Source organism: Cetorhinus maximus, chromosome X (genome assembly GCF_964194155.1).
Source record: "Cetorhinus maximus chromosome X, sCetMax3.hap1.1, whole genome shotgun sequence".
NCBI classification, from domain to species: Eukaryota; Metazoa; Chordata; class Chondrichthyes; order Lamniformes; family Cetorhinidae; genus Cetorhinus; species Cetorhinus maximus.
Genome location: NC_135917.1, coordinates 5,793,223 through 5,819,197, shown reverse-complemented (window position 1 = coordinate 5,819,197; position 25,975 = coordinate 5,793,223).

Here is a 25,975-nt window from a genome sequence, read left to right as displayed (position 1 = left end):
TTTGAATTTCCTGCCTTGTTTCAGGAAATAAACTGTATTGTTTTATTTCTCTTTTACTCTGCTGTGTTTTAACTCCTTTCAGACTGGACAATCTGCTTCATTTGTTTGTTTGCAGAATTAAATGCACTGCGAGAGCTTAATGCTGGGAATCGGAGGGTAGGACACGTGGATTATCTGACACATTGCCCTCTGCTAGGGTACAGTTCCAACGAACAGCACCTCATCTTCCGACTAGGTACTTTACAGCCTTCCGGACTGAATATTGAGTTCAACAACTTTAGATCATGAACTCTCTCCTCCATCCCCACCCCCTTTCCGATCCCCTTTTTTCCAATAATTTATATAGATTTTTCTTTTCCCACCTATTTCCATTATTTTTAAATGTATTTCCATCCATTGTTTTATCTCTGCCTTTTAGCCTATTTCGATCCCTTCCCCCCACCCCACCCCCACTAGGGCTATCTGTACCTTGCTCGTCCTGCTTTCTATCCTTAATGTCACCTATTAGCACATTTCTTAGATAATATCACCACCTTCAACACCTCTTTGTCCTTTTGTCTATGACATCTTTGGGCTATCTCCACCTATCACTGGCCCTCTATCCAGCTCTACCTGTCCCACCCCTCCTTAAACCAGCTTATATTTCACCCCTTTTCTATTTTTACTTAGTTCTGATGAAGAGTCATACGGACTCAAAACGTTAACTGTGTTCCTCTCCGCAGATGCTGTCAGACCTGCTGAGTTTTTCCAGGTATTTTTGTTTTTGTTCTACAGTTCCAATGGCATTGGAAATCCGCTATTGACCAAGCGATAATTCTTGTGTAAGTCAGTCAGTGTTGGCAGTGTTGATTACCAACCGACAGTGTGAGAGTGTGTGTGTACGCGTGTATATATGCTCAGATGTGCACACATTTTTCAACAAGAGTAGCTGGACAATGGGAGCTGTGGTTGATTTGTTTCTGATCCCTTGCCCACTCCTAGCCCCCCCAAGCCACCTTTCCTGGTTTGTATGGTTCAGTACCACATTAGTTGGCGCCATGACTCACTAAGCAAGCCGGGAAGCTGAGTCTGCACTTCTAAAACCTTCGGACACACTTGCTGTTGGCTTTATCCTTACTCCTAGGGAAGAGAACCAAACTCACATCCAGCCACTTTGTTTTCATTTTTATAAGTTGGGATGCCCTATGGTATCACTGGCTCAATAAGCACGTTTGTTTTAATCTGTTCAAATTTTCCATTCAGAACTGTCCTTCAGTGCGATTCAGGTGGAGTTTGACTGTCAAGCAGAGTTTTGTGTCACATTAGTAATTTCTATTTCTAGCCCCAGTCTACCAAATCATGAGGTGACTGAATTTTCTCTTTTTGGTGATTCCAATCTTGTGCCATTCCTTGACTCGTGCAGTGGCCTTGTGTATTTATATTTTTTGAAATATAAGTTTCGTGGCTCTGTAAATTTTCTGCTTTAACATAGGGATTACTAGCTTAAAACCAGGGTCCATCTAGTTCCCCTTCCTCCATCCTTCCTGGTAATTATATAATCCAACAATAATGGAGTTGTTATCTGTCTCTATCCATGAGTCGACAACAGATCAAGACAGAGGAGAAGGAAAACTCCAGTGATGGAGAGCTTTGAAACCATGGATCCAAAGTCACTTGCTAACACCTGAACATGCTACACATCACCACGTCATGACCCTCATAGCGCATACACTATATCACAAAATATTATTTTCTGAAAAAATCTATAATTTTCATTTGAATTAATCAATACTATTTCCACCATCTTCTTAGGGAATCTTCTCCATAGATTGAGCACTCAACTCACTGAAATACTCAGAATTTATCCCCTCCATTTCAAGCACAGGCCATATTCTCTGGTTCTACTGTTCTGGACAAGGTGAAACAACCTGTTATTGTTCACATTATCTAGTCCCTATAAGAATCATAAAAAGCAGCAAACGTATCACCTCTCAACCTGCTCTTCCCCAGTGAGAACATTCACAATTTATATACTTGCTCCTCATGATCCAATCTCTTCATCTCCTCAATCATTCTGGTTACTCTCTGGACAGTTGCTGAAGGGCTGTTGACCTGTAAAACCTTCCACAGCACCACTTTAAGGAGAGAAGGTGGGGGGAAACATTGTTGGGGAAGGAATATATAAAACTTTAACCCAACTGGGTAGGAGTTGTTGGGGGTGGGGAGGACAGAAAACTTCTAGGTGTACATCAGATTAAAGGTTGGCATTAGATATTTGAAGTGTTGACGGTGATTTTTAAAAAATAAAAGTTCTTCCTTCCTGAGCGAATTGCTCCAGCTGACAGTTGCTGGCAGCAAAGGTGATCTGTGTGGCAGCTGTGTGTGCACTCCAGACAGGTCTCCAAGGTTCATCTCGCACTGTTAAAAACCACTTCTGGTTGGTACAAGTGTGAGCAAGAACACTTCAATGTGATTGGGATGTGAGACCACCAAAAGGCTTAGACTAGAGAGAAAGTCCCAACACCAGTCAAAAAAAACCTGCCTTGCTCAAGGGTCCCAGTAGGGCTTCTATTGTGAATAGCTCTAGCCTCAGCTATCTGACTTCAACAATTAATGTTGTGTTTCAACATCATCTAAATACTTGAATGACTGCTCCATTTGTAGTCACCGCTGGGATTTAGGACTCTTCCTGCCAGGAACAATCTGCAGAGCTGCTGACCTCTGGCCTTTAACCCTAGGTCATATTCTCTGGATGTTTTCTGTTCTCATTACATTTACTGTACTGACATTTGTTTAACCCCTTGAGAACCACATTGGTATTCCTGCTATTTTATTTGTTGGGCTGAGATTGGGAACGTGCCTTGTGGGCAATTGTGTTGGTGGAGCTAGATTTCATTACTTGTTAGCACTAGGTGTTAGTAAACCATCCCACTGTGCTACTTAGGAGCATTAATTGTGATTCACTTCCTCCCCTCTCCCCCAAATTGCACCAAAATATATTTTTTTAGCTCAAAAAGCAATAGTTTGACAAGTAGGGCCTATATTGTATGTGAAGCAATAGTTTGACATGTAGGGCCTATATTGTATGTGAAGCAATAGTTTGACATGTAGGGCCTATATTGTATGTGAAGCAATAGTTTGACATGTAGGGCCTATATTGTATGTGAAGCAATAGTTTGACATGTAGGGCCTATATTGTATGTGAAGCAATAGTTTGACATGTAGGGCCTATATTTTATGTTTGTTATTTAAACAACCTAAGTATCCAGGGGTTTGGTACAAATTTATTCTAGATAATACAAGCGCTGCACACAATAAAATAGTTCTAATGAGGGCCAACAGATAGTGATCCCTCACTTATTTTGTTTCTGTCGAGGGACAAAAATGGCAATTATAATACCCACTAACTCATCACAATGCCCCAAGTTCAAACCTGGGGAACATCAGATGAGGACATGTTTGGACTTGACTTTGATACTGGCTGTGGTCCAGTAGCCGCTCAACACCCACTGGCTGGACATGTGACTGGTTGCTGAGGCCTTTGGAGCCACAGCCCAGCATGAAACTGGGAGATAAAAAAGTAAACTGAGTTGACTTCACCTGAATGTGAAATATAGGCTGCTGTATGCCTCCCCTCCCACAACGTAGAGGAGCAACACTCCAGCAGACCCTGGTAAAATTACTTTAGCATGCACATTATAACATCACACACTGAATGGTAATGCTTTAACATAGCTGTTGAAATGAATTCCTGTTAATTGCATGACTCCTATCAGATTTGATTACTGTCTAAAATTGCTGATTGATTTCACTAATTATAATGAAAGAGCTCAATAAAATTCATGCAAAAGGCCCTAATGGCAGAGGAAGCATTTCTGCAACTCACTCCCATCCTGAAGCCAGTGTCTTTGGAATGGATTTTGGCACCGTAACCATATTCCGGAATGTGGGAGAGGGTGCGCTCCGTTAATTGTACATTTACTACCAACTAAAACAATTTTATTTTGATTTTTGAGAATTGAATATCCCAACACCCAAAATGTGTTACACTCTTGGCTATTTTTACTCCTCAGCTCGGAAGTGGAGGAAACCGTGTTGCATTGCAGGAAGTTACATGCAAGGGGCTGTAATTTAGTCGGGAATTTACGAACTAAAGAATGATATTCCAGCCAGAAAATCTCTTTACCGGGGGTTCTGCCAGGTCTAAAAACATTCCTGAAAACTGGAGGAAAGATCTTAGAACTCTTGGAGAGAAAAGAGTGCCGTTTTGGAGCCAATTGTTTCAGTTTGACAGGGATATTTATCCTTATTCTTAGAAACTTTATTGGAAATCCATTATGTTATATGCAGTGTTTAATTGATCCAAAGATATGACAATATTTCATGCTGCCTGTGAGCAGAGCTTTTCTTTTCTTCCTCTAGACATTTCCCTCTTCCCTCATGAAGTTCATTCCTTACTGGAGTCCGAGTCCTGCGAGCACTGGTTGCCCTCCAGTACCTTTCCCAAGTGGTCATTATTCATGTGAAAGCCTAAAATATTGAGGGTCAACCAGCTATTTGACTATCTAAATGAAGGTTCATTCTTTTTTACGGAGGGCATTGCTGCTGAGCCCAATGATGCCCTCACCAAACGTGTGTGCACGTGCAGGTTGCAGCAAGTCAATAAATAGCATTCAGGAGGCAAAGCTCTGGCCAATAATTGTTTTATCCTCCTTTAGCCCAGGTCAAATGTGGTACCCCTACTGCATTCCAAATGAGGCACAAACCAGGGATTGAACCTGTGACCTTCTGTATGGCTCAACTACTCAAAGAACAAGCTCACTGAGGCACTGGGGGAATCTGATCAGATTTTCAAGTGTTTTATTTTAACCCCCCCTTGCCTGCCCCCACCAGGTGCTATCTGTAGCTCAGTGGGTAGCATGCTTGCCTCTGAGGCAGAAGGTCATAGGTTTAAGTCCCACTGCAGGACTTGAGATAGAAATCAAAGCTAACACGCCAGTGCAGCACTGAGGAAATGTGGCACTGCCAAAGGAGGGAGTGCTGCACTGTCAGAGGAAGGGTGGTACTGAGGGACTGCTGCACGGTCAGAGGAGGGCTAACACTGGGGGAGTGCTGCACCACTGGAGGTGTCATTTTTCCAGAGAGATGTTAAACTGAGGCCCTTTCTGCCCCCTTAGGTGGACTGGCAGTAAAAGATTCCATGGCACTATTTTGAAGAAGGGCAGGGGAGTTCTCCCTGGTGTTCTGGCCAATATTTATCCCTCAATCAACATCACTAAAACAGATTATCAGGTCGTTATCACATTGCTGTTTGTGGGAGCTTGCTGTGTGCAAATTGGCTGCTGCGTTTCCTACATTACAACAGTGACTGCGGTTCAAAAAGTACTTCATTGGTTGTGAAGTGCTTTGAGACGTCTGATGGTTGTGAAAGGTGCTATATAAATGCACATTCCTACTTTTTCTATCAGTTTGCCACTGCCTCCTGTTGTGGCAAACCTGCGTGTGTTTCTTTTTACAGCTTTGATATTTTTGAAGGACTTGTGAAAAATGTGGCGGTGGGGGCGAATTTGGGCTTGTACTGCTTATTTTTTGGGGGCACTACTAGGCCCCTTAAGGTTCAAAATGATGTACGCAGCATGTGCACACATTTCTGATGCAAAGTGCATTGGACGCCATAGCAGTAAAGAGGTTAGCACGAGCACACCTACCTACCACTGGAAGTATGTAGAGCAGCAGATCATGACAGAAATCAATGTGCAATGCTGACTTGATGCTAACGCTGCCAATTTTGGAGACCTAAGCTCCAGCTGACACCTTCTCTTAACCTCCCATAGCTGAACACGCATTCAACAGCTTGAAGGACCACAACCTTGCCCCACCCCCACCCCACCCCAACAGTGCTATTTGAATGAATCATCAACTACTGAGAGGTTAGTTGCTAGATTTTATTTTCTGGCTGTTGCTGCAATTCCATATGTTTTCCATACTTATTAGAAGATTCCGTAGTCTACAGGGAGTGGCCTGGCTGCTACTGAAGGACTTTTTTTGCCAGCTTGTGCACAAACCAGTCACTTCCAGAGACGGGTAGCCCAGTAAAGTTTCTTGAACATGACTGGGTGAACAAGCAGAGGTCACACACAGCAAGACAAGCTGCTAGGAGAGGGGGGAAAAGAAAGGCTCTGAACAGGAGGCCATATCACAGAAGGATTTTTGCTAAAGCCCCTTCCGCACATTGGTATCCAGAGCCACGATGGCAGCTTGTCCGAGCTTCCAATGATGTTGGGTTGATGCTGCAATGGAAACTGAGACGTTGGCCGTCAGGTGCTGCATCTTGTTTGGGCTCCACCAGTGAGGTGATGAAGGTGGCCACCCATTCCATGTTGGAAACAATGGGCTCCAAGCTCTGCGCAAAGTCCTATGCCAAGTTAGTGCCAGACTCCTCCATGCTCCTCATTGAATGCCAGCTGTTTGGCAGGCTTTCCAGTGCACCAAGCATTTGCATGTGCACACTCTGTAGCCTGGCCCATCAGAGTCCTCATCCAAGTCCTCTGCAAAAGAACGGTTACGTGACTTTGCCCTCTGACAAGATGGTACTGCAAAATCCTTTCTCCCTACTCTGGCTACAGTGTACTTGTGCACACAGTGTCTCACCACATCCAGATCCTGCCTCTAACCTATCCTTTGAATTACATGCAGTGTCAGTATCTGAGTTGGTGGATGCGATTGCGGAGTCAAGTGACAGTGTATCTGATGTCATCTTGCTCTTTCAGGGCAGGTTGTCGTTCTTGTGTATCTGACAGAAACGAGATGAAGATGGGGTTCTGGTTAGGGAAGAGGAGGAATGTCTACACTATCAGCAGCTTTTCAATTAAAAGAAAGTGTGGGATGAGAGAAGGGGGATTAGGAAACCCTCATCTTCATTAGCTTCAGCCCTGCTTTTGGCCATGGCATCAGCAATGGCCTTTTCTACAATGGCTGGTACCACCACCTCCATAGTGGTTAGAACGTGCCTCTCCTCCTCCTCCCGTTAGTTCCTGCTGCCTCCAGATTTGCTCCACCCTGTCCTGCAACAGAGAAGGAAGCGTGACAGTGAAAGTCGTACAATTTGTTTGGGTGATGTGGTTGGCATGGTTGATTAGCAGGCTGTCTGTGCATGCTGAGGTGTGGCTTTGAGGCTTGCAGTAGTGCCAAGTGTGCGAGTGCGAGGTGAAGCTTATAAAACATTAGGTATGAGTCGTAATTGATAGAAATTGTTGGTAGATGAGAGTGGGTATGTGATGAGTTGAAAAGTGGCTGAGACTAATGGTGGGGTTGGTAGGATTTGACATTTAAAGATGCATTCATTGACTTTGACCACTCATATGAGACCATTAAACCCCTGGCACTGCATTCAGGTCCTTGGGGCTAGACTCCTGGGATTGACCTCCATGGCTATTTGTTCCCACTGCTTTCTCATCAGGTAACTGGAGGGACTCCAGTTCCCCCTGAGGATACAGGGCATCTCTCCTCCCTTCCACCAGAGACCTCCACCGTTGTGTCTGAAAACCTGTGGGCTTGCTTTCCCAGGTCCGATTCAGTTGCAGAACTGCTCCTAGCACCTACTGCAGTCACAATGCACTTCCTCTTTAAGAGCTGACTTTAAGCAAAGACGGAAATTTGGTGATGTCTGCATTCCACTTGATGGGCGCACATTAATCATGTATCATGATTAACCTGTGCCTGTTTTCAGGGGTTAGCCAATTTATAGCCCTTGATCTTTGTGATAGCAGACAGCATGGGATATCGATGTCTAGAGGTTGGGAGAGGAATCACCCATCATGAGGTGACCCATCATCTAATCCATCTCTCAGTAAAAACAGAAAATGGATGTGAACAGCATCTTTTTTAAAATTTACTATCAGGACTTGGGTGACCCTCACAGGTACATTCATTGTCCCTAAGATAAAAGCAAAATACTGTGGATGCTGGAAATATGAAATAAAAACAGAAAATGCTGGAAAAACTCAGCATTTATTGTCCCTCCCTAGTTGCCTTGAGAAGGTGGTTGTTGGTCTTCTGTAGTGACAGTGCTGTCTAACAAGCAACTCAGTTATAAAAACAAGAGCCAACCATGTAGTGTGCAATTGAAGTCCCATGTAGGTCAAACCAGGTAGAGGTAACTACTGGTTCCCATCCCTGGACATCAGTGAACCAGTTGGGTTTTTGCAACATTCTTTCTCTGCTTCCAGCCCACAGATTATCGGATTCATTGAATTCTCCATTGGGAGCCAAATCTATTATTGGGATTTCTGAAGAGAGGTCAACCAACTCACTGACTGCTAATTGGAATTGAGCAAAAAGATGCATATTTTTCACTCCTCGGATTACCTCCTATTACCAATACCTTGACCAATGAGGGTCAAGTTGCCTGGTTTAAATTTCAAACAATGCTTGGCAGTTAACTGTCAGTCACTATCATTGTAGTATTCTCCATAGCAATGCCACTTGCCAATCAATTAGCACTCTCTTCACATACAGTATAAATTGTTGTTTTGCCTTTATATTGGTATTCTTGTGAAGTGTCCTGATGAGTGCAAGACAAAAAGCTTTGACATGTCTCCTTTTTCAGCAATACTCAAGTTCTGTACTACCAAACAAATATATGTGGAGAGATTGGAGGAGCCGGGCTTGTTCTCCTTAAAATTGGCACAGGCACAATGGGCCAAATGGCCTCGTCCCAAGCTGCAGGATTCTATGAAGACCAAAAGTTTGCTTTTGTTAAAATAAAAATCCACATTTCCATTTGCTTTTCTGTGTTAATGATGTGAAGCATTAGTTAATAAGGATTCTACTAAGGAATGTTATTAGTTAATAGCAGTAGCCATTGAGGTTACTAGTTATTTCTTGCCCTGAGACACCTTTCCTGTTTTCTGTAGAAGAGGCACCAGAAGGAAAATACAAGTCATTGTTACTTTGTTTTTCAATGCGTTTTCATCATTAACAAAGCAGTTCCCTGTCCCACGCCATGGTCCCATTCCTGCCCAGCAACTCTCTGCTTTTGGGGAGAAGTAGCACTTTGAGAAGGGAAGGGTTTGGTGGCCTAGAGTCCATTTTGCTGCCTCTTCACCTGGTATTTGTGTTATATATTTGTACTTGCATGCATGGGCAAATGCTGCATCAAAGGGCTTGAGTATTGATTTAACAAAGACGACCACTGCCCCGATCGCAGCAGCAAGTGTATCCAGCGAGAAGCTGGATGGCCCAGACCAGGATAGGACCAGGTCTGACCTTATCTTCGGTGTACTGAGCTACAGTTGGCCTCTCATCAGGGGTCCCCACTCTGATCATCATGCTGGATAAATGCAAGTTGTTGTTGTAATCACTATCAGTTCCCCCCCCTCCCCCCACCCCAACCCCATCCAGCCACATCGCAAGCTACTGGAATGTGTGTGCGTGTGCATATGGATGTTGAGCAAGAACAGGATTGGAGCTTGTGGTCGTGATGAATCAGCTGACACCACTCGCTGTCCAGACATCTCTAGAATGATCGAGTTGTGTGAAGCCCTGACGCTGTGATGAGTTTAACATCTTCGTGGTTAGACAGAAAAGCAAGGGGTTGGGGGAAGAAAAGTCGATGGGAGAAAAGAGTGTTCCAGTTTTCTCAGTGAACTGTTTGAGAGGAGACTGAAATATGTGTTGGGACAGTGCTGCATATATTCTCACCTACCTGTGAATGAGAAAATGAAATCCTACATGTTAGGCCCAGCAGATGACATTTCAAAAGCATTTCCTCTCTAATTGGAGTGTGAAATCAGAGCTGATTAACTGGGGGGGGGGAGAGATAAGCAGAAAAGATCCACCCTATAGTCTCCTGTCCTTTCTGCCAAACAAGTGCCACTGGCAGTACTGAAGTCACTCAGGTTGCCAACTATGATTAAAAAGTTCCTGGAGGTTCCATCACATGACTTTCCCCCAAGCTCCAGCCATTAGTCGGCCAACACATCCACCCTTGTGACGTACGGCCTTCCTACGCCAGTTGGAAAGCAAAAAGACTCATTACCCAATTGGATGATGCTTGACTGTTAGCCAAACAGCCTTTTTTTACCGTTTTCAATATTGTTATTTCTGGTAAAGAGAAATGTTCAAGGAAAATGACAAAAAAAAATGTTTTTAATGTTCCAATGATATTTCTCCAGGGTTGCGCACAGCAGTGACCTGGAGATTGATCTTCAATTCCTGGAGGCTCCAGGCCAATCCTGGAGGGTTGGCAGCCCTAGAAGTCAAGTTTTTTTTAAAGGCTGAGTCTCGCCATCAATCTCATTTAAAAGCCAAACTCTTTTTTTCCCTCTCGTCAATGATCTCTGCTCTCTGCACAACGTTGACGTACCTTGACTGCTGCTTGCCCCCTTGTACCTCACCAGTAACCAGTAAATCAGGTGTGAGCCACGACAATGGGTTCGGTGAGTCATTCTGTCACAGCCCCATGTACGAGCCCAATCCAGGCCTCTCCTCCTCCCCCCACCACTGCTGAGGATTCTTCCTATATGGTCAAGGCTTGAAGTTGAAATTTTTTGTAACTTCCACAATTAATGTTAATGGAAAATCATGTAATGTTTCCTTCATTTAACGGAACTCATATGGACTCATTACAACATCCTCCTCGATCCTTTTGAGATCTCTGCTGCTCCAATTCTGGCCTGCTGTATATCACCAATTTTCATTTCTCCACCATTGGCCTTCAGCTGCCTAGGACCTAAGGTCTGGAAGTCCCTCCCTAAACCTCTTGGCCTCACTATCTCTCTTTTCTCCTTTAAGGTACTTCTTAAGACCGGCCTCTTTGACCAAGTTTTGGCACCTGTCCTAATATCTCCTTTTTTTTTATTATTCATTCATGAGACGTGGACATCATTGGCTAGGCCAGCATTTATTGCCCATTTCTAATTGCCCTTGTTCACAGGGCATTTAAGAGTCAACCACATTGCTGTGGGTCTGGAGTCACATGTAGGCCAGACCAGGTAAGGACGGCAGATATCCTTCCCTAAAGGACATTAGTGAACCAGATAGGTTTTTACAACAATCGACAATGGTTTCATGGTCATCATCAGACTTTTAATTCCAAATTTTTTTTTTATTGAATTCAAATTCAACTCAGATCCCCAGAGCATTACCCCACATCTCTGGATTACTAGTCCAGGAATGAAAGGCTTAACATATGAGGAACGTTTGAGGACTCTGGGTCTATACTCAATGGAGTTTAGAAGGATGAGGGGGGATCTGATTGAAACTTACAGAATACTGAAAGGCCTGGATAGAGTGGACGTGGGGAAGATGTTTCCATTAGTAGGAGAGACTAGGACCCGAGGGCACAGCCTCAGAGTAAAGGGAAGACCTCTTAGAACAGAGATGAAGAGAAACTTCTTTAGCCAGAGAGTGGTGAACCTATGGAATTCATTGCCACAGAAGGCTGTGGAGGCCAGGTCATTGAGTGTATTTAAGACCGAGATAGATAGGTTCTTGATTGGTAAGGGGATCAAAGGTTACGGGGAGAAGGCGGGAGAATGGGGTTGAGAAACTTATCAGTCATGATTGAATGGCGGAGCAGACTCGATGGGCCGAATGGCCTAATTTCTGCTCCTATGTTTTATGGTCTTATGGTCTTAATACCACTACGTCATCGCCTCCCTGAATCAGTGTCAAATTTTGTTAACATTCCTGTAAAGCGCCTTGGGATGTTTTACTGCAGTGAATGATAAATGTTGTTTTGAACTGGATGACCATCTGTGTGTACCTGTAGGACTGTAGTTTGGTTATGAGTGACACTGCAGACTCTTGGATAGAATAGTGGAAGGGAAAAATTTGGGAATTTTTGGAAGAACCAATTGGTTGGTACAACTGGGAAAATTTCTGGTTGGATAAGTGAAGGTGCACTGAATGTCCTTCCCCATCTGTAATTATCCTGTGTCACTGAGCAGTTGCCTTCACATACTCTGCTGTGCTGTCAGGGGAAGCATTGGGCTGAGGCCAGGCACTTCCCAACAGAGAGGGGAAGAAAATCCCAGGATAAGTCATCCTGTGTATTGCTGGTGTGCCCTGGTTACAGAGCAGCATTGCCTGAAATCTGGGAACAGGTCAGTTGCCAACCCCTTTGGTCATATTAAAATAATTTCAGTTATTGATGAACAGACAATGTAAACCTGATGGATGACCTTCAGTGATGTATCATCGGTGATCTTTAGTGAAGTTTTCTTGATGTAAGAGGCATCTAATCCGAATTTGAGGGATTACTGATTGAAGAATTTGCTTCGGGGCTCAGTGCCTATAGGCATTACCACACAAAGCTATACTGACCTATATAAGCCAGGTTTGATCCCTTGTCTATGCTGAGTTCACTGAGCTCAGATGTGGGAGGGGGGGAAGGGGGCTGGCAAATGGCTACAATTGGCCTTTTAGCATCCCTGAGCTAAGGCGATTGGCCAGATTCCCACAGCTGATCACTGTCGAATGCTTTTCATTGGAAAGTGCGTGTGTGTGTGTGTGTATAAATATTGGATTAGGACATGACATGGCTTCGCTGTGATGCCTTCTACAGTTAAATAGTTTGGTGGTCACCTGCCCAGACTGACACAAGAAGAATGGCCACTTGAGCAGAGGGGGCACCCTGTGGAGTGTACCCCAGCAAAATCAGCATTTTCCAGAGTGGGGGGGAGTTGGTGGAAAGAGAGTGGCTGCAAAATAAAATAATAAATGAGCACCATTGACACTCAATGTACTGTGAGCTGAATTTAAGCACTCTGAATTCAGACAGAGCACGTACAATCTGCTTAGACTCTGCCCACTGGGGTCACAATGATAGGAGCCGTGACATGCAGACAAAACGTACAATTTGCACACTTGCAATCTGCCCACAGCACATTGACTGAGGCCACAATCAGGCCATACTTCAGACTGACCCACTGGAGAGAAGGATCCCTTTTGTTCCATCATGTTGGAGTATGCACTGTTAACTGTTCCGCGTTGCAAAGTAGAAGAGCTCAAGTGATTTCACATCTTAAAAGGGAAACTTCAGTAATTTTATTAGCTCACCTTAACCGATTGATAGCATTGTACCTTTTACACAGGTTGTGTGGAGTCCCTGAGGTGGGAGAGACCCTGTGAAATTCATCAGTGAAATTGATAAGGCAAGAAACTACTGTTTGCATTATTGGCATGTGAACCCTTAATGTATTTCGATGACATTCCTCAGACTGTGTTAATGAAGCCATTGTAATACCATAAAGGCCTGTGTTAAAATAGGAGACAAAGGAATTTTGTACAAACCTGGTAAGTGTTCATGGACTAAAATGGAAAATAGTAATTTTGTAGGCTGTTTTAGAGTGTTGCATTACTGTTGGGAGATGTTGAGGATTTTCACAGGGTCCCTCCAACTTCATGAAACTTCACAGACTCCTAATACCCTGCACAGCCCACTCAAAGCATAGAGCTGTTTGCCATTCACAAACAATGCTCCAAGTAACTCTCATCACCTTGATCCTGAACAGAAAATGGGTTGGGCAGGTGTGGGAATATCAAAATATTTAGGAGAGCAGGAAAATTTTGCTTTGGTTGCGAATGGCCTGCCATATTCTGTGTGTGTTGGGGAAAGAAAGAGAGAAACGGGGACAAATTATTAGTTTTGTGAAAAATAATAGAAGTTGGTGAGGGGAACATAGTATCGTGCTTAATGCTATTTACATCATGTTTAAGTACCTCTTCAAAATCATCAAATTATACCTAGAAGGTTGAAGCATTTTGTTTTTAAAAAACATAGTATTTGTAGAAATCAAACAATGTGATTGTTACTTTTTTATTTTTATTAAAAATTAATGGTAGCTCTGTTCCTGGACTAAATACAAAAATATAATTTACCTTCTCAACGACCTCCACCATTTCACATCCTGTCTAAATTGAACAGATAGCAAAAACGGTCTCCTTGCTCCACTTTAGTTGTTGAGTGCAGTTTCCTAGTCCACTAATGAAAGATTTGCTTTAATATGGGGCTCATTTCCAAATGTTGTTACACTTTTTTAAAAATTGTAATTAATTGCAGTTTCTCAATTCTTGGGATGTAGGGTTCTGCTGCAATGCCCATGCAAGTTGCCCTTGAGAAGGTGGAGGTAAGCCGCCACCTTGAACCACTGCATTCCGCATGCTGAAGGTATATCCACACTGCTGTTAGATACAGAGGGCCAGGACTTTGACCCAATGATGATGAAGGGTCAATTCTTCATAAGGATGATTATATGTCCAAGTTGGGATGGTGTGACTTGGAGGTGATGGTGTTCCCATGCAACTGCTGCCCTTATGAAGTGCAGTGACTGTTGTTTTCTGAATGAACGCAACAACTATTTGTACATAGCAAGATTCTGTTAAGATGTCACCAACAGCAATGAGGTGAATGACCAGTTTAGTATATTCTGGGTTGATGGGACAACATTGACCGGGTTGACACCAGGAAAGCTCACTGCTCTTCTTAGGACCCACCTGAGCAACTGGGATGGGCAGGCAGGGCTTTGTTTTAACACTTAACTGAGGGACAGCAACAGTGCAGATCCCCTCAATGCCACACTGGAGCATCAGCTGTGACGATGTGCTGGAGTGAAGCTTGAACTCTCAGTCTTCTGTTTTCACAGATAAGAGCCCTACCAGCTGAAGCCAAACTGACACCAGAAGACTGTATTTACTGATTCATGCTCTGGTTTAGTTCTGGGGCACCAATGGTTCTTTAACCACAAGTGCCCATTCTCCATGTATAAGGTCAGAAAGCATGTCGGGAGACCAAACCTGACCATGTCCCTCACCTGACATCCATACATTCATTTTCCATTGTATTTAAATAGCACTCAGGAATGGATACTCTGACTGATTTTATTTACCTGCTTAGTCCTGGGACATTGAGACCAATTATTCCACCCCTACTCCTTCCTTACCTATAATGAGGATTGAACCTGGTTCCTTAGCTCAGTACCTTGCCAACTGATACACATACCCTCTGAGCCACAAGAGGACTACTTATGCTGCCTTTTCTTAGCGTAATGCCTCAAGCCTCTTGCCTCACTTTGGAGAAATGTCTAAAAGTGTTTAGCTGTTGTGGGTTTGTTTCAGTTTTGTAGCACAAAAATACCACAGTGGATCTCGCAATACAGCAGAAAATTGCTTACACAACCAAAGAGAAGCATGTTCCCACCCTCCTGCATGGGGCTGGCACATATCCCTAGTGCCATATCTCCAGTATAGTTTTGGAGTGAGGTGGGGTGGGAAGGAGAGGTTTGAAGAGGAAAAATGCTTTTGCACGTTACACTACAACAAAGAATACACTTCAAAAGTTTTCATTGGCTGGGAGTTGCTGTAAAACGTTGCAAAAGGTACTACAGTATAGAAATGCAGATTCACTCTCTCTGTATTCACATTTACTGGTGTAGCCACTCCGTTGGAGAAAATTACCTGGGTCAAGGTCTAGTAGTACCAGATAAAAATAATCCCCACATTCTACAGAATGACAGCCTGAGGAATCTGCTGGTACAATTCTCTTTGTTTTGTACGCTCAACTGTAGGTTCTTGTTCTCTCCAATTTTACGAACCAATCTTTTCAGACGCTATTTCATTTCTCCCCTGCTCTCCTGTAGGCACCATCTTACCACGAGGGGTGCAGTTCCCTTGTTCAAGTAGCCATGCCTCATGTATGAGGCTTGACAGTGAGTCAGCGGGCTATCTAACTGTGCAGAGTGTCACAATTGCACTGTGTTTAACTATATTCACATATACAAGGATCAGACAGACAAACCCTGGCCGATCTTATGTTTTCTTTCCCTTCCCCCACCCCCCACCCCAAATGAGGGATGCTGAGGCCAATTCTGGTGGTCTCCCTGCTGAAATTGGCTAACTCAGCACCAGGGATTATATCGGACGCATTCCTGATTTGTATGCCAGCTGCTCCCTGGATGAACTCCTTGAGCTATAAGGGGAATGTTCATGGGATGTTTCAGCTCATATTGTCTATCTGAGTCAACCCATTCATCGTAGTTAATATTGAGAGCGTTTGAGTTTTCAGCTGTGCATTGGTGATGATATGACTGTTTCGGAACACAAAGAGTTAAATATTTCAGACTTATTGATAAAAATTCATTATGAAAATTGACAGCACAGTAGGAAAAGTTGGGTGGAAATATGTAGAAGGAACACATTACTTGGAAGGTGGGTAACCTTGGCACTTTACCCTTAAGGATCAGTTCTAGTTTTGCAAAACAATGGCATAGATTGTACTAAAACTTTGCTTCTCATTCCAGAAGAATGACATAATGGCTTTGCAATTTGAATTTTATATTACCATGGCACTGTCACACAGTCACTTGTGTCCCACTACTGCGGCTGACAGTGGTGAGTGAGCGAATGGTAACACTGCAGTGAGACGATGGAATTGCAATGGTGTGACAATGCAGAGGCAGTAACACAATGGGATTGTATTACTGATGGAGTTGGGTGGCATTTTGTTCAGCGCTGCTAACTATAATAGAATGCAAGCAAGTTCATTCCTGGTGTGTTTCTGTTTAAATGAGATTTCAAAAACAATCCTTCAAAAAGCCAGAATTAATTGCTGAATAAACCTAAAAATGTTTTAGAATTCTGTGTGTGGGGTAAGACCGAGTGTCGTTCTTTTAATCAGTTTTCATCCCTTTTTGCCCTGCTGAATGCATTGGCTTCTGTTGGGGTACAGTTCCAAAGGTGCAAGTAACCCTCCAGTATCTCACCTGTGTGCTGTGCTTCATTGGTGAGGCTAGATAGTGAGTGTCAGCAGCCTATTCACTCATGGGGAGTCAAGTCTGATCCTGCCCTCGACAACAAATTGCATTGCACTGACGGAGAGACAGCCTTCCAGACTTAACATTGAGTTCAACAACTTCAGACCATGAACTCTCTCCTCTATCTTCACCCCTTTGTTAATCCCCTTTTTTTACATTTATTTTTATTTTTTATCCAATCATTTTTATTTTTATTTTTATTTAATTTTATTGATTCGTTCATTGTTTTATCCTTTTTTAACCCCCCTTTTTATCCCATTTTCTATCCTTTTTCCCCTACCACCGCCCCCTCCCCTGACCCCACCCCCACAAGAGCCATCTGTTACTTGTTCCATGTTGTTCTTTCACAGAGTGCTTACCCTTGTTCTGCTAATATCACATTCTGCTTTCTTACCTTTATGCCACTATCAGCGATTTCTTTAGTCTTCACCACCACCATTAACACTCCCTTTGTCTTTCTGTCCATGACATCTTTGTCAATCTCTCCTTAGCCCCCACCTATCGCTGGTTTTCTATCCAGCTTCACCTGTTCCACCCCCCCTTAAACAGTATAAATTTCATCACATTTCCACTTCTCTTTAGCTCTGATGAACAGTCATACCGACTCGAAACAGTAACTCTGTTTCTCTCTCCACAGATGCTGCTAGACCTGCTGAGTTTTTCCAGCATTTTCTGTTTTTATTGCATTGCACTGACCTTTATTCTGCTATTTTGCTTTCAGACAACACTGACTTTTATTCTGCTATTAACACTTACTCTGGACCAATGTTTTGTTCCTTTACGATTACCATTCCACTCTCTTTGCCTTTTGTTCCATTACGTCTTTGTAATTTAATCTCCCCTGCCCTCTAACCTATCCCTAATGTTCTCTTTTTGCTCCACCTGACCCTCCCCACTTTTCTCAACAGCATAAAACCCATCACATTTCTGCCTCTCTTCAGTTCTGAAGAAGGGTCATAGGGGCTAGAAACGTTAGCTCTGTTTCTCTCTCCACAGATGCTGCCAGACCTGCTGAGGTTTCCCAGCATTTTCTGTTTTATTTCAGATCTCCAGCATCTGCATTATTTTGAATTTATATGGCACCTTTTAATGCAGCAAAACATCCCAAGGTGCTTCATGGAGCATAATCAGGGAGAAGTTGAAGCCAATCCAAAGAAGAAGACATAGGGCGTGAGGCATAGGACATGTGACCTAAAGCTTGGCCAAAGAGGTAGTCTTCAGGAGTGTCTTACAGGAGGAGAGAGAGGTAACTAGGCTTAGCAAGGAAATTCCAGAGCTTGTGGCCTAGATGAGCATAATCACCAATGGTGGAGCAAAGGAAGTGAGGGATGTTCCTTATTCAACATTCTCAAGTGTGCACCTTCCAGAAAGGTGTTTTTTCCCCCTACCAAGCTTGGGGTAGAAGTCAATTGTGGTGTTATGTTGGTGGCCTGGCTGAAATCAATGACTCAGCACAGAGGAGGGAATGAACCTGAATTATCTGCTGTATCTGACTCAGTGCTACTTCAAGTAGTACACTTAATGAATAAATTATTAGAGATGCTAGAAACTATAGTTTTAACCAGACATTAAGTGAAGCCCAATGGATGTGAATGGGCTTTTTTGGTCCTGTACAGACTTACTTTTCTAAAGAAATCAGGATTATAGGAATGGGCACCTCCAGTAATGAATCAGGGGTGACTGCGCTTTCCTTGGATTTACTTGATTACCTTGAGAAAAAACATTTTCACACAGCAAGTAGTTAGGTTTGGAATGCACTGCCTGGAAGTGTGGTGGAGGCAGGTTCAATTGAGGCATTCAAGAGGGCTTTGGATGATTATTTAAATAGAAACAACGTGCAGAGTTACGGGGAAAAGGCAGGAGATTGGCACTAAGTTAAAATGCTCAGAAAGCCGGTGCAGACATGATGGGCTGAATGGCCTCCTTCTACGCCATAACAATTGTGATTCTTAGCAAATTAAGGAATTTCTTTAGTTTCTCCCCAAATTGGACACAAGTTTTTTTTTTAAACCCTCCCCCTCACGAGTTGCCTTTACTAGTGGCTGGAAAGTGCAGCATGAATGGCACCTTTTAATGGACAGGGAGGGCACTAATGGTGCATTCTCCATCTTATTGTATGCATGCAAAACACAAGGTGACTTTAAATGTTCTGAAACTCAGTGTGCATCAACACAGTTATTATTACCGTGGTTAAAGAACAGTTCATACATAAACACCTGTTTAGTCATTACCATATTGACTGCAAAATAATCACTAAAAGAAATGCATTTATATTTTTTAAATTGCCAATAGAACTCACATTCCCAATAGCCTTCAGTTCTCTACTTTCCCCTGTCTGTCCTTGTACTATTCTCTACTCTCCTCTCTTCCCCAGTCCATACTGGACGGCAATTCTTAAAAATAAGCAGTTCTGTAGATACGTACAATTCTTTATTGTAGTCGCTCAGGATTCATGGCTTAAGCTTTTATTTGGTACCAGATTGCAAATATTTAGTGGTGTTGGCTACCAGCAAGGGCAGGGCAGTGTGAGCTCCGCAATGTCAGCTACTCATGTCTATTGCTGCCTCATTGCACCAGCTCATAGCAAAGAAGTATATCAATGAGGACAAAATAAGACCTGAAATGAAGCATGGAAAACCTGAGAAACTCCTTGTAAACAGAGATACGTTTTCTTTGTTAAATTGCATTGATTTCTGGCAGTGCTTTCAGTGTAACCTGTACAGAGTTAGTTCACTCCAATTTTAGTTCAAAAGGCTCCCAGGTGCTGATACCATATTTAAAATCGGCTGCAGGTGTAAGTGGCTGATGTGAATCTCCTGGGATCGGTTGTGGTGAAGGAAAGCCAAGTGCATGTGTCAGGCTGGTAATTTAATACTGCCCAGTGCATAAACAGAATCAGGGCAGAGGACTGTATAAAGGATGCAACAGTACATTGAATTCAGTTCATCCTGATCATAACTCGCTGTAATCTGATAATGTAAATGTAGTCAGAGACAACAGTAGGAAGGATTGCAGGGAGGATTGCACGTTGGGAACTATAAGGGGAAAGGCTGACTGAGAACAAGAGAATGGGGGGTGGGGGCGGAGAGAGAAAATGGAGATTAAGAAAGGAAATAGGAGGATGGAGAATAGCAAATTCATTAAGAAAGACCTTTGGTGCATGATTCTGCTGGGATTTTTGCTCCACTTTGTGTTCTCCGTAAGAATTTGAACATAAGAAAATTTGTGTGGCCATTTTCACCCGGTTGAGTTGGCCCTAATCTCCAGCCTATTTTCTGGGGGAACTTGTAGAAATAATAGTAAATAATACTGAGTTCAAGTAGAATCAACCCTGACAAGCTATCCATCACGCTGGATAACTCAGTCTTTTGCAATCACCTAAAAAATTTATTCCTCAGTCATGAGCAAACCAGCATGGAATACATAGAGTCATAGAGGTATACAGCACAGAAAAAGGCCCTTCGGCCCATCGAGTCTGTGCCGGTCAAACAAGTACCTAACTATTCTAATCCCATTTTCCAGCACTCGGCCCATAGCCTTGTATACCATGGCATCACAAGTGCACATCCAAATACTTCTTAAATGTTATGAGGGTTTCTGCCTCTACCACCCTTTCAGGCAGTGAGTTCCAGATTCCCACCACCCTCTGGGTGAAAAAATTCTTCCAATACATATATAGATCCTAGCACTTAGTGGTTCTCTCTACATATCTATTGGTCCTTGGCTCCCTGTTCTTGCTCTCTCTTGTTTCTTGCAAGTTTCACAGTCATTTCCCCCCACTCCTGATTTCAGTCTTTCTTGCTGTCTCATACCTTCCCCCTCTTTCCTGTGCTCCCTTTCTCACTCGTTATCATCTTTCTCTGTTCCGTTCTTCCCCTCAGCGTTCCTGCCCCTTTCTCTAGTCTCTCCCTCTCTTGACACTATTCAATGGAGAGACTGTGGGATATCAAGAAAGAAAGACTTGCAAATATATAGTGTCTTTCACGACCACAGGACATCCCAAAGCCCTTTACAGCCAATGCAGTGCTCTTGAAATGTACTCACTGTTGTCGGGCACACAGCCAATTTGTGCACAGCAAGCTCCCACAAACAGCAATGTGATAAATGACTAAATAACCAGCTTCGTCCAACAGTGCAGCACTCCCACAGTTCTGCATTGGAGTGTCAGTCTGGATTTTTCTGCTCAAATCTCTGGAGTGGGACTTGAACCCACAACCTTCCTACGTGGCAGTGAAAGTGCTACCACTCGAGCCTGCCCATGCTGTGAAAAGAGAGTGCCTTTCAACCAAAGGGATTGTGTTTGTCAACCTGCCCTGTGAAATCAACCCTTGGTGAAGTTACAGGGGTTAAAGGGCAACTTTTCGAAATGTCTAAATATCCCCAAATGTTGTGTCCTGATCAGAATAGATAACAATTTCAGGTGAAACTGATTTTAGCGGTGGTTGGAAGTCTAAAAGGGCAAAAGCCGTTTGTGTTGATTCCTCTTTGATAACCCTATCCCTAAAGGCACGGTTGGTAACATGAAACAACAAGAAGTGATTTTGAACAGATTGCACATTGACTTTCCCCAAATTGAGTTTCTGTGACCTCTCCCACTGTGGGGAGCCTGGATAGGTAAATGTTCAAACTGAGTCAATGTTTTTGTCATTCCCAATTCTTGTTCTCTCGACCACAGGTTGCTGAATGTTCCACAGCTCCTGCCTCTTCCACCATTTTGCGATTGTCGTTCTCCCCGCCCCCAGTAGAGAGTCTGTTTTTGACCAAATGAATCAATAAAGGACTGAACGGAATCGATACGGTTTGAAAGCAATGACCTATTTAAATTTCTTCAGCGTTTAATTTGGGTTGAAAAGGAAAAAAAAGCTCCCAAATTAATATAGCAGGGTCATTCATTTGAGAACGACCCCTAAAATTAAGTTTGCAAATTAAGTGATATAAAGCTTCTCTACTTGTTTTCAATGTTTACCTCTTTTCAGTCTTTTAGTCTCATTTTGAGCGTTCTGCTTCACAGTTGTTTTTTGCAGAATCTCAAACATTCTCACCTGTGAGTGTCTGTCTCTAGCCCTTGTCATTTAATGTTTTGACTGTATAATGTGAATCGTGCATTGTACACAGGGTAATTACAAAGGCAGTAACTTTCTACAGTATTTTCTGCATCCATTGTATTCACTGCTGTTTCTTGGGCGGTTCGTCTATCTGATTATCCGATACCAGCAACTGGGATTGTGTTAACTGTTAACACAACAGAAACGTTTCTATATTGTACCTACCGCCCCAATTCTATTCGGTTGTATTAAGGTCAACTCTTTACGGTGTACGTAAACCAGGTTCAGGCTTTGTCTACTTCAACAGGTATTAAAGAACCATCGAATAAAAGAGGTTGAGAGATTTTTGTTCCAACTAATAAGTTCCCAACATTTTCCATGATATTACAATGGAGGGTGAAAGGTCAACTCTCACTTCCATTGAAAAACAATGGCAGCTTCGCTTACTGTTTCTCTTTCATGTCTCTGATTCCATGTTTTCTTTCAAAGAAAGACCAAGAGTATTCTGTAGAGCAGATGAAGTTTAAAGGGCCACTGTCTTTGTAACTGGGAGGGGAAACAACCTGAGCATCTGTGCCTTACTTTGGACTCTGCCATCACAAACAATGATACGAGGAGCAGTGGTTGACAAGCCAATTATTTTTTCTCTTTAAAATGTTGTTACCCATTTTATTCCCTATCCTCAAGGGGTTGATTTGGGTCTATGGGTATTAGCTGCCATTCGGGTGCCAATTACCCATTTATGAAACTTGACAAGGATGGTCAGCAGGCTATTTGACTGCAGTGGCATCACAACAGAGCCCAATCTTATCCTTGACCCACATCCACAAACCTGGGCAAGGTCATAGGAGGCTAATGTTGAGTGGGACCTCCCAATTTGCCCTTTATTGACCAGAGATGCAGAGGCACATTGAAGCAGCCCCATTGGTGTTGAGATCTCATTTACTACTGATCTAGGATTGATTTAGCATGCCCTGTATGTCTCAGGTACTCACTGAGCCATGGAAGGCGTCACTTTCAAAATGATTTGATAAATATATTTGAAGAAAATGATGTTCCTATGATGCCCTAAAACTTTGCCTCTTCTCCCCATCCATCCCACCATTTAATATTTACCACATTATTTAGACACACTGCAGGAAATGTCCAAGTAAACACTCCACATTGACTATTTTGAAGTTATGCTGCATTAAAGTGGTGTAAAGCCATGTCTTTAGCACAAGTAAACATTTCAGTATATCAAAGATACTATGTTCCTTATAAATCCATACAACTTCAGTGGCCTGCCTTTATTAAACAGCTGCAGGGTAATTTATAATGCCCACATAAACTTTCTATTTAAACAATGTAATTTTAAAGTTAAGTCAATATATTTACTCCATATAAATAGTTTAATAGTTACTCCTATAACCTTCTGTAAAAAAAAATTACATATTGCCAATCTGTTTGCAATAAGAAATTACATGTTGGGAGTTCCTATGATGGCTCAATGGATAAATACATCCCCTAGAATCTAGCACTGCAGAGCACAAAGATCTCCAGTTCCATTCCTGCACTGTGCAGAGTTCATTGAGCTCTGCCAAAGCAGCAGAAGGGATGTTCATAGATTCCTAGACATTTACAGCACAGAAGGAGGCCATTTGGCCCATCATGTCTGTGCCAGTCAACAAAGATCTGACTACACTAATCCCATTTTCCAGCGCTTGGCCCATAGCCCTGGAGGGGCTATCTAAATACTTCTTAAATGTTATGAGAGTTTCTGACTCAACCACCCTGTCAGGCAGTGAGTTCCAGACTCCCACCACCCTCTGGGTGAAAAGATTTCTCCTCAACTCCTCTCTTAGCCTTCTACCTCTTACCTTAAATCTAAGCCCCTGGTTATTGGCCCCTCTACTAATGGAAAAAGTGCCTTCCTAACCACCGTATCTATACCCCTCATAATCTTATACACTTCTATCAGGTCCTGATTTCAAGGTAAACAACCCCAGCCTATCCAATCTTTCCTCATAGCTCAGATCCTCCAGCCCAGGCAATATCTGGTAAATCTCCTCTGTACCCTCTCCAGTGCAATCACATCCTTCCTATAATGTGGTGACCAGAAGTACACACAGTACTCCAGTTAAGGCCTAACCAGCGTTTTATATAGTCCCAGCATAACCTCCCTGCTCTTGTATTCTATGCCTCATGTTGTAATTGACCTGAATGCACCTGGGCAAGGGAGAGGTAAAAAAACAATTCTACTCTGTGACTCCTACTGGCAACTGTTGGTGAATTTGGAGTAAGCAAGGCTTGGGTTCAAGTGTAATGCCTCCTATGTCTAAAGGCCCAGCAGCACACACAGCCAAGGCTCTTGCATGAAGCATAGCCAGGTAGATGAGGTACCAGAGAGAAACCATAATCTAATGTGAGTCACTGCCATTGGGAAAGGAAAAAAATACATTTCCTTCTTGTAGATAGAGGCTATTTTGGAAACAGGAAAAGTTTTGGTAATAATTTTAGATCTACTATCATTCTATATATTTGTTTTATGATACAGGGTGATAGTTGCAATACTCCAACCTTTGTTTTACACCAGAACTATTTTTAAAAACAGATGTGTAGACTTGATCATATGTATTTCCATTATGTCTCTTGTAGAAGCTGAAAAGAGAAACAGGGGTGAAGTTGCTTATGATAAACTTTGATACTAATCTCAATCTGTGTCCCTTTTGATAAGTGTTACCACTTTTTCATGGATTTTTGTTAAATGCTTAAGACCAATTGATAACACCAGAACTACTGTCACAGTATACATAGTGAAAGGATCCTGACAGACTACAGTACCAGTTCTTAGCCTGAGCGATAAAGGAAGACTTAAGTTTGATCTACATCTCTTTTAGGCCAGTTGTCTAAACCCAGCCCTACAGGTGGTTCTCTATAAACAGGCTTCAATTGTAAAGATGAGTTTTAGCTGAGTGTATAAAATGTTGACAAAAATGGATATTTGAAGGGGATTTTCACAACCCCTGTAGACTTGGACATACTGGCAGAACTGGGATTACAGCAGAGAGATGAAAAACGTGCAGGCAACTGTAGATTGTCTAGAGAATACAACTGCTTTTCGACTTGCTGTGTAGAGAAAAGTACAAAGATATTTCACCATGTGTCCTCATTGTAATATGATAAAATATGGCAGCCAATTTCACAGCAATGTTCTTTAAACAGCAATAAGATAAACGACCAGATAACTTGTTTTTAGTGGTGTTGGCTGGGGGACAAATGTTGAACTCTCTTGGTCTTCAAACAGTCTCATGGGATCTTTTACATCAACATGAGGGGGCAGATAGGGCATCAGTTTAGTCTCTCATCTGAGAGAGAGTGCAGCACTCCCTCAGTACTGCATCGAGGTGTCAGCCTGGACTAAAAGCATAGATTGCAATTTAGACACAAGACCTTCTGACTGAGAGACAATAGAGGCACCACTGAGCCATAGCTGTCACCTATAACGTAGGTGGTACATGATATGTTAGATATATAATATATTCACGTTGGCAAGCTACAGGTTATATATACAACTCAAGTATGTGTCTTTCTCGTCTGAGCGCAGCCTATATATCTGCTAATATTGTACAGAGGCTTGTTTTTATTGCGGTTGAAATTGCAATCGGATTGGGTTCAGATGGTCTTTGGAGGCAGGTGTACATTTCCGGGCTGTTGCTGTGCTTGCTCACTTGTGCAGTACTGCGGCGCTTATTAAGTAGCCATATTGTTGGAGAGGCTTGAGTAGCTAGATATGCAAATACAATTTAAAAAAATAATACCCTGGAACTACACAGCAGGTGTAGCCCACTGGGAAGGTTTCGAGTGTCACCTTAGCCACCTTCTAACTGTGAATATGATCCACATATGCCTGCGCAAACTATGGAACCGTATAAACTTCAGATATAAGCAAGTCCAGATATGAAAAGCTCCCCCCCCCCTCCCAGTTTGGACTGCTGGTCCAGAGTGAGCATGAGGCTGGAGATGCAGATATTAAACCACATTGGGAGAGCGGCTGCATCTATACTTGCACACGAGGGCAACGTATTTACTGCTGGGAATCAGGGAGCGAATGGGGCAAGCTGTTGAAATGAAGGGGACACAATACTTTCAAAAACC